This window comes from Oncorhynchus tshawytscha, linkage group LG04 (assembly GCF_018296145.1).
Source record: "Oncorhynchus tshawytscha isolate Ot180627B linkage group LG04, Otsh_v2.0, whole genome shotgun sequence".
Lineage (NCBI taxonomy): Eukaryota > Metazoa > Chordata > Actinopteri > Salmoniformes > Salmonidae > Oncorhynchus > Oncorhynchus tshawytscha.
The window spans coordinates 74,327,769-74,336,495 of NC_056432.1; the positions used below are offsets into that span (position 1 = coordinate 74,327,769).

At 38.0% G+C, this 8,727-nt stretch overlaps 1 pseudogene; it reads left to right on the forward strand.

Moving 5' to 3' along the window:
• Positions 1-988: 988 nt before the first annotated feature.
• On the forward strand, positions 989-5,860 carry LOC121846426 (annotated as a pseudogene).
• Positions 5,861-8,727: the final 2,867 nt, after the last annotated feature.

The following is an 8,727-nucleotide window of genomic DNA, read 5'->3' on the forward strand; positions in this document are numbered from 1 at the left end:
GAGAGGCATCAGTTAATTCTCCACTCTTGTATCTCGCGAGAACAATGTAGTCTGATCTCTCCGTCTCTTTCACTTTGAAACAGTGAACTCAGGAGAATAGCCCTATCTAATCATTTCATTATGAATTCAAAGGCCCCTTTTAAAGTGCAAAAGACCAGGGATTTGAGAATGCATGTACTGTAGGCTATAAAATACATGGTGTAAGCATTCCATCCATAGACATATATTTATTCCATGACAAATACATTTATATTTAATTGGAAAATAAACCTGATGTAAAATTATATAATGAGAGCCCTATACTCAAAAATTCCGAGACAATGAAAGGAACCTACCTACATTTGATTAAATTTGATTTAGAAATAGAACAAATTCAATACAGAAACTTTGTGGATACATTTTATTTTATGTGTAACTAAAAGCAGGTACCAGTCTAGAGTGGCTCACTGCGCTGCTCTCCCTGTCCCGTCATGAAGCAGTAAAATTGTACTTCTAATGTTCCTCCAGTAGGTGTCCTTGTTGTTCTCGAGTAGATGGATGAACTGATTCATGGTATCAGGTGTCATGACGGGTTGTCTCTGTGCATTCTCCTCTGTCCCAGGAAAAACATGCAATTTACTGCTTACTCCTGCTAATTACAATTACAATATAGGCCTAATAAAAGTGTACAGATTTAAAAAAATAATAATTAGCAGTAATTGTCAGGAAATAATACATCAACCAAAAAAGCTCACCATAAACGCAGGCAAATATCCAAGCCCCAAAATTACCTTAGAATTACCTATTGCATTCTAACAAATAACCAACTGTTTCAAAATAAATAAAACATTTCGAAATACTTAATTCTTTAAAATCTCTAGCGAGACTTGATATGACAGTGGGAATATGTTATGTGGGACGAATGGATGTCCAGTTTTACGCGTGACGTCAGAGAGTGTGTGGACACTGCAGCGCCTCTTCCCGGGGCCGTCCCACAGTCCGAACTGAAGTTATCAGACAGCCAGGCACAGGCTACTCACCTCCCTCCTTCCTCCTCTTCTTCTCCTTCTTACTTCTTTTCTGCATCTTATCGCAATCCCGTCATCATTCCTGTATGGTGGATATTATTTTCAACTCTTCTTTCTTGGGTGATATGGGGATCATTCCAAAAGTAAGTGCCATTTTTTTTTGCATGTATTTTTATCCGCTTTTCCCAGTGTTGTAGATTACCCTACAAATCGTAGCCTCTGAAATTAAAACATATTCTATTATCGCATTCAAATGCCATCGTGTTTCATATATTTATATTTATAAAACAAATATAATATATTCGTATTGGAATTGTTTTATTATCCATAATGCAGACTTTTTCTTGTTTATAGTTAATTTTATTTTAGATTTCTTTTTTAAAACGATTGTGCGTACTTTCAGAACAGGTTTTAGTCATTGGAATGTAATACAGTGAGAAACTGGGAATATTTCGCTCTGTATAAGACCATTTAAGACGAAGAAGTGACATGTAGGCCAAAAAAGTGTGATTTAAGGTGTCATTAACTGTGTACATGGGAAAGAATGGTTACAATGTCTGTGCTCTGCAGAGAAGTCCGGATTCGCGATGTGTGTAGGCTGTGGAAGTCAGATACATGACCAGTACATTCTGAGAGTTTCCCCCGGACCTGGAGTGGCATGCAGCCTGTCTGAAGTGTGCAGAGTGCAACCAGTACCTGGATGAGACATGCACTTGCTTCGTACGGGACGGAAAACCTATTGCAAAAGAGATTATGTAAGGTAGGGATTGAAATTCTTTGGAAATAATCTGTTAGTGATTGAATGTAATTTTAACGTTGGTGTGAATGAGGAGGTAGCCTACAAACTAATATATTGTATATCCATATACATGCAAGACTTGTACCTAAATCACAGAGGCTTATTAGGCCTAAAAATACAAATATCCTTATTTTGGAAGGTTTATAAAAAAAGTGTGCTCAGTCTGTGTAATTCAATGCTAAATGTATCTGTAGTTCATCGCATAAAAGGCCATTTCCACAATTAAAATAGTTCGTTCAAGTTAGCTTTTATATTTTGATCCTGGCTAAACAATGCACAGTAATATTTATCTTAGCCTTGTTTCTGACGTTCGAAGTAGACCTAGTAATGTAAAACTTGGAATAAAAACTGCAGTAACAACAAATCAAATGGCTGTTAGAGTTGTTGTTTCAATTCCAATACATTTTTTTGTTTCATTTACTCCTTGCAGGTTATTTGGAATAAAATGTGCAAATGTAACCTGGGATTCAGCAGCAGTGATTTGGTAACGCGAGCCCGGGACAACGTACCACATCGAGTGTTTCAGATGTTCCGTGTGTAGCAGGAAGCTCTTTGCCGGGGGATGAGTTCTCTCCGGACGAGGAGCTGCTGTGTCGGGCGGACCACAGTTTATTAATGGGAGCGGAGCTCTGCCGGAAGCCCAATCAGCCCCGGACATATCCTCCAACAGATCACTACACTAGCAGGTCAGTTGCACATCAAAACAACACCACTGACTTCTGTAATAATAATAAGAAGAAGAACAACAACAACAACAATAATAATAATATGGAGGCAATCATCTTAATCAGAATTATGATATTCATTGTTAGATTAATTATCATAATAATAGCCTGATAATAATAGTTCTCAATATATTTCCTATAATTATCGATAGGCCTAATTTTATGATCATAACGATCGGTAGACTCCAGAAAAATCAGATGCAAGCTTTGAGTCATTAAAAATGTCAATAACTAGGCTATATTAGGCAATAGGCAACCAATATCAGACTGACCTTTAAACTTTCCATGGAAAATCACTGAGATATGATTTTTTTTATACCAAGCTTTAAAATGGATAGATTTTGAACATAAGTGACGTTGGATTTTTTAAAGGATTTTGATATTTGATATTTGATATTTACATGACTATTTAATAGTGTTGACCCATAATACAATACAGTAGGCTATAATAACTTCAAAGATTATGCTAATCCCTACTCCTTGACGTTAGGCCTATCAGGATCATCTGGGTAACAATAAATACGACTTTTACAGATAATCTCTTAATGTGAAAAATTAAATAATTTTAGTAGATAGAAATTAACGAGTAGGCCTACACACAGTTGCTGTTGTAATAGTTAATTGACTATTCCTTTTAAATTTAACAAAAACTTAATGCATGACATAAACAAGGAGTGTGTCAAAGTGGCGGATGGGAATCTGTAGCCTATTGAACTATAATACAATAAAGCTTACATGCTTTTAGAATGACATTGTCATTGGAGCCTAGACATAATTGTTGCTCAATATGGGCGATGTATTTTTAGGGGGGAATACCAAGATCAAATGGAGTACGTGTGATGGAGAGACTGTTATCGTTAAATATATATATTTACGATAACAATCTCTCCATCCACACGTACTCTCTCTCTATATATATTATAACGCATGGCAAGAGTTGAATAAGTTACATTTTAGATTAATAAGAGTAACTAACGGTCTATATAACATATAGCAATAAACATACTCCAGGAAAAACGCATTTGCATAGACTATAATAATAATTAACAATAACAATAACAATAATAACAATATAATTCAAACTTTAGTTAATTTCCTTTTTTATTAAATATAATTCCGCCTCTCTTCAGCAGAGCCGGTGACAGTACGGGCACCACACCGAAACCACGTCCACAAGCAGTCAGAGAAGACAACACGAGTGCGAACCGTTTTGAACGAGAAGCAGCTCCACACGTTACGGACCTGCTACAACGCCAATCCGCGGCCAGATGCGCTAATGAAGGAACAACTGGTGGAAATGACCGGCCTCAGCCCAAGGGTTATTCGAGTTTGGTTCCAGAATAAAAGATGCAAAGACAAAAAGAGATCTATTCTCATGAAGCAACTTCAGCAGCAGCAACACAGTGATAAGACTGTAAGCATCTTCGTAAGTTAATCTCGGAAAGATTTTTTTATACTTCCTCTAGCCTACTACTTTTTCTTTATGTTTGGTTCATCGTTGAATCCTTACATTTTTGCGATAGTTGAGGTATGTCAGCACAGTCTGGTCTCATAGACTAGACTTAACATAGTAAACGAGAATCCGGGATATAAGAATTGCAATTAGTAACATATCATACGAATTGTAATTCGTAACATTTCATACGAAATGGATGATAGACATCCACAAATTAATACCATACCAAATGTACATATCATAAATCTCCAAGATTTTCGTTTACTATGTTACTTCTACCCGTGAGTCTAGGTTGGTCAGCAAAGAAGTACTTGTGGCCAAATGGTTACCTCTTATGAAAGGCAGAGAATTCGTTTTTCTGGAATGATTTGACCAGTGCCACACTTGAATAACCCTTGGTCCGAGGCCGGTCATTTCCACTAGCTGTTCTTTCATTATTGTTTTTCTGTATTCAACCTGCCAATAAATAATTAATCAAGAATTCAATTGTGCATGACCTGTATTGGAAAGCAAAGACTACAGAACAAAATGCTGACATTCTGATCTGGGAACTTGATTATTTTCTTCGACTCTACCAAAGTGTAGATTTAATTTGGATTTCCTATTCTAATCTCGTATTAGAGTCTACAGGGGCTCACAGGTACGCCTCTGGTTGCCAGAAGCCCTATCAGGCACGACAACACGGTGCAGGGTAACTCGGTGGAGGTGCAGACCTACCAGCCTCCCTGGAAGGCCCTCAGCGAGTTCGCCCTGCAGAGTGATCTGGACCAGCCGGCCTTTCAACAACTGGTAAGATAGAGAAGACATTCTATACTTGCATGCTAATGTGGGTGCACATGTGGGTACGCGTAATTACGCACGAACACACATTCAAACTCTCTCACACACGAACGCACGCACGCGCGTAAACACACACACGCACGCACGTATTCATTTTGATGACGACACTTTCTGAGTTTTTTTCTTCACTTTAATGTCATCAATTTAAATGTTATAAGTATTAATAACGTTAAATGGCAAATTTCAACGTCAGAAGTGGCAACATTTGTAGCCTAAACAGAGCCAGGACAGATTTATTTTGACATCACTGTCTTTGCACATTACAGGTGTCTTTCTCGGAATCGGGTTCATTGGGAAACTCATCCGGCAGCGACGTGACTTCTCTGTCATCGCACTTACCCGACACCCCGAACAGCATGGTACCCAGTCCCGTGGAGACGTGAGACCGAGCCACCAGCCTCGGTTCCAGGCCTAGCATGTTCCCGCCCCGGTCCCCGGTCCCCGGTCCCCGGTCCCCTGCATGTGACCAGCTCATCACAGCGTCCTAAAGACAGAGGAGTCCTTTCGGACATGGAGGAGAAAATGACATATTCTAAATGTTGAACAATTACCTAACGGCACTATAAAGCAACGCGAACGAAAGCCCTTCTTCTTTAAGACTCAGTTCAGCAGTTTTGAGGATATCAGTGACAAAAGAAAAACCGAACTTCGTTGCATGAACCGAAAGAAGATAGAAGATTCTCGTGATGGATTTACAAAACAGCCTCCCTCCATATTACATTGGAGCCATTTGATGTCGAACCAGATGGACATTCTGCAATTCATTGTGAACATATCGTCTCTTGGTTTCTTTATGTGATTTTTGATACATTTATTTCGTTATCAAGTCCATAGACTCGTGTGTTTGTCTTAAAAAGGAGCATGATTTCCGAAGATTATATAAAATAGATTCTTGTTGTTAAATATTTGATCTTAATAGGAAAAGGGCAGGTTGTTTGAGCCTCTCTAACAAACGTAAGTTATTGTTATTTATTGTCAGGACAAAGATTCATAAAGGAAGTAATAACGGATCAAAAATAAACTGTTAAATCTGTATAATGTCTAAGGTACACCGTCTTTGCATAAACTCTTTACACCCCCGTTCCCTCACTAGGCTTACACCCCCGTTCCCTCACTAGGCTTACACACCCGTTCCCTCACTAGGCTTACACCCCCATTCCCTCACTAGCTTACACCCATTCCCTCACTAGGCCCTTGGCTTGGCTACACACCCGTTCCCTCACTAGGCTTACACCCCGTTCCCTCACTAGGCTTACACCCCCGTTCCCTCACTAGGCTTACACCCCCGTTCCCCACTCACACCCCCGTTCCCTCACTAGGCTTACACCCCCGTTCCCCCACTCAGCCTGTGGCATGCAGTTCATCAAGTTGACCAGTGGTTATTTGAGCTATAAACATCAAAACCTTCAACCAAAGGTATTCCCAAAACGAGTATGCTTCACGTAAACCTTATAGGCCCCCAGTTCCCCGAGCTTCTAAACCACATAGTTGTAGGCCTATATACAACAAATCAAACACCAATATATTTCTGAATTTATCAAAATAATAATTCTACTAACAAGGTGAATAAGTTTACAATCGGTTTTAGTTCCATATTTATCCCTGCATTAAGTATAAAACCACTGCGAAAAGTAGACCTATTTAATTGCGATACAAAAGGATGAATTAAAACGTCAATGATCGAATACTGAGGGTCCATTGATGAAAGCATTTGCATATAAATGTTGAATGTTATGACTATTATCAGGCTAATCTGATAGGCCTATTGATTTGGGAGAAATCCTTATTATCATGTTATTATGTTGGTTTTATTACGCAGGCTATTTAATCATTTTAACTTTAAAAAACATTGGAGCTTAAAACTTGCATGTGGAATGAACAATAATATATATTATTTAAAGTAAATAAGACACCCTCAATTTGAGGGTTAGCGCAGCCTACCTAATGCTTAACATAACCGTTTTTCTGAGGCTGGGAGATTGGAATTAAGGAGGATTGGCTTCTGGTCATTTACTTTCTAAGGGCGAATTTGCGTTGTGATCAATCCAGTTTCACTGTTTAAGTCACAAGTCTAGACAGCCAACAAGGATCGGCGGCTTCTTATCTGCGCCTGGCATCACCTGCAAACGATACATTGAATGAAGCCACAACAAACCCACTTCTCTCTTTGGAAAGAGCTAGTTTAGGGGAGAGACCAGCTCGTAAACCCACCCTAATCTGGCCACAGTTTATTTTCATTCCACTCAGTCAATTGCGTTATTACGCACGGGTCAGACGTCTCAGTAATGACATCTCAAACCAAGTACCTTTGTGTGTTTTTAACCGGGCTACGCAAAGACTAGGCTACCTGGACACAATTAGTTATAATATAAATAATTTGAGATAATAGGAACAATTAACAAAACAAATACAGTAGACTTAGACGAAATATATAGCCTGTTATTAGTTATCCCATTTGTAGTTGGCTATAAATTCCGTTTAAAAGTGGGTCTAACTTATTATTTTAATGAAACTCGATATCTTGTAGATATAATTTAATTTGTATTAAACACCATTATCCTAATTCAACTCAACTATTGGCTAGGCCTACGATTTATTGATTGATTGATTTCATTATAGTGTCATGCATCTTCATGATTCCCAGCCCACATGGGCTTATACACTGTAATAATATTATCATACTTATATATGGACACACTTACCTACCTACCTACCTACCTACCTACCTACCTACCTACCTACCTACCTACCTACCTACCTACCTACCTACCTACCTACATACCTACATACCTACATACATACATACAGAAGTTACATACATAAGTTACTACGTGCATACATACATACCTACATACATACATAAACATTTGCATTCCTAATAAAATGAAAACAATTGAAAACACAAAACAAAAACCGAAATCTAAATCGGAAGTTTGAATGACAATGGGTAGATAATAGATGTGTAATTGAGCTGTTTTAGAGACGTTGCAGGAAACAATGCTGCCTGTTAGAGATAACCGGAGATAACCAGAAGTTACTGACAGAGGAATAACAATATCGGTGCATCTAGGCCTGGAGAGGAAAGTTTCAAGAGACAAATGTCCTAGATACACATTTACTATACTGTAGATTCATAACATTTACAAAGTTGTATTCTTCCCTTTAAGGTAAAACACATTTCAAACCTATACACTCAAAATGCCTGGAATGTTTGATTTGGATTGTGAATTAAGAGTAGGCAAAATAGTGTGGGAAAAGGATAGGCCTATGGTAATTTTGTTGGAATTGGTAGGCTATTTCAAACACAATCGAAAAATCTAAGCGAGATCATAGGTCAAATAAACATGTCAACTTTATCAAACCTTAGTCAATCTGACCTATTTCATTGCAGGAATTATCAGAGTAGGCCGTTGCAAAAATACTGCAAAAATAGTGCATGATATCCTGTCGAATTGGTTGAATTTCAGATGGATTTTAACCTATACTTCTCATATCTATTGATATTTTACAACATAAAAATATAAAACACTTAATAATATTGAATCATTTTTTAATACACTTTTTTTTTAAATACCACACGACAGCCATCACATAATCCTATAACATCAACCTGAATTCGCTTTAATTGATGCTTTGCACAGGGCAGCCTGGAGAAGACCATTGCATATTTACATTTATTTTATTACGTTTCCAGTTGCGCTTGCTGATAACCGCGCCAGTTAAGGCCTGTATGATTTAATCACTGTTGGCAACACTAATTGCAAAAGAAAATATAAAATCATGACTTACGAAATTCCATGAAAACGACTGGCCAGTGTAAACAGAACATTCAAGAAAAGGCATGCACGCAAAGTTCATGCCAAAAGTTTGGAACGTTCTAAAAACTTAAGATAGTGCAAC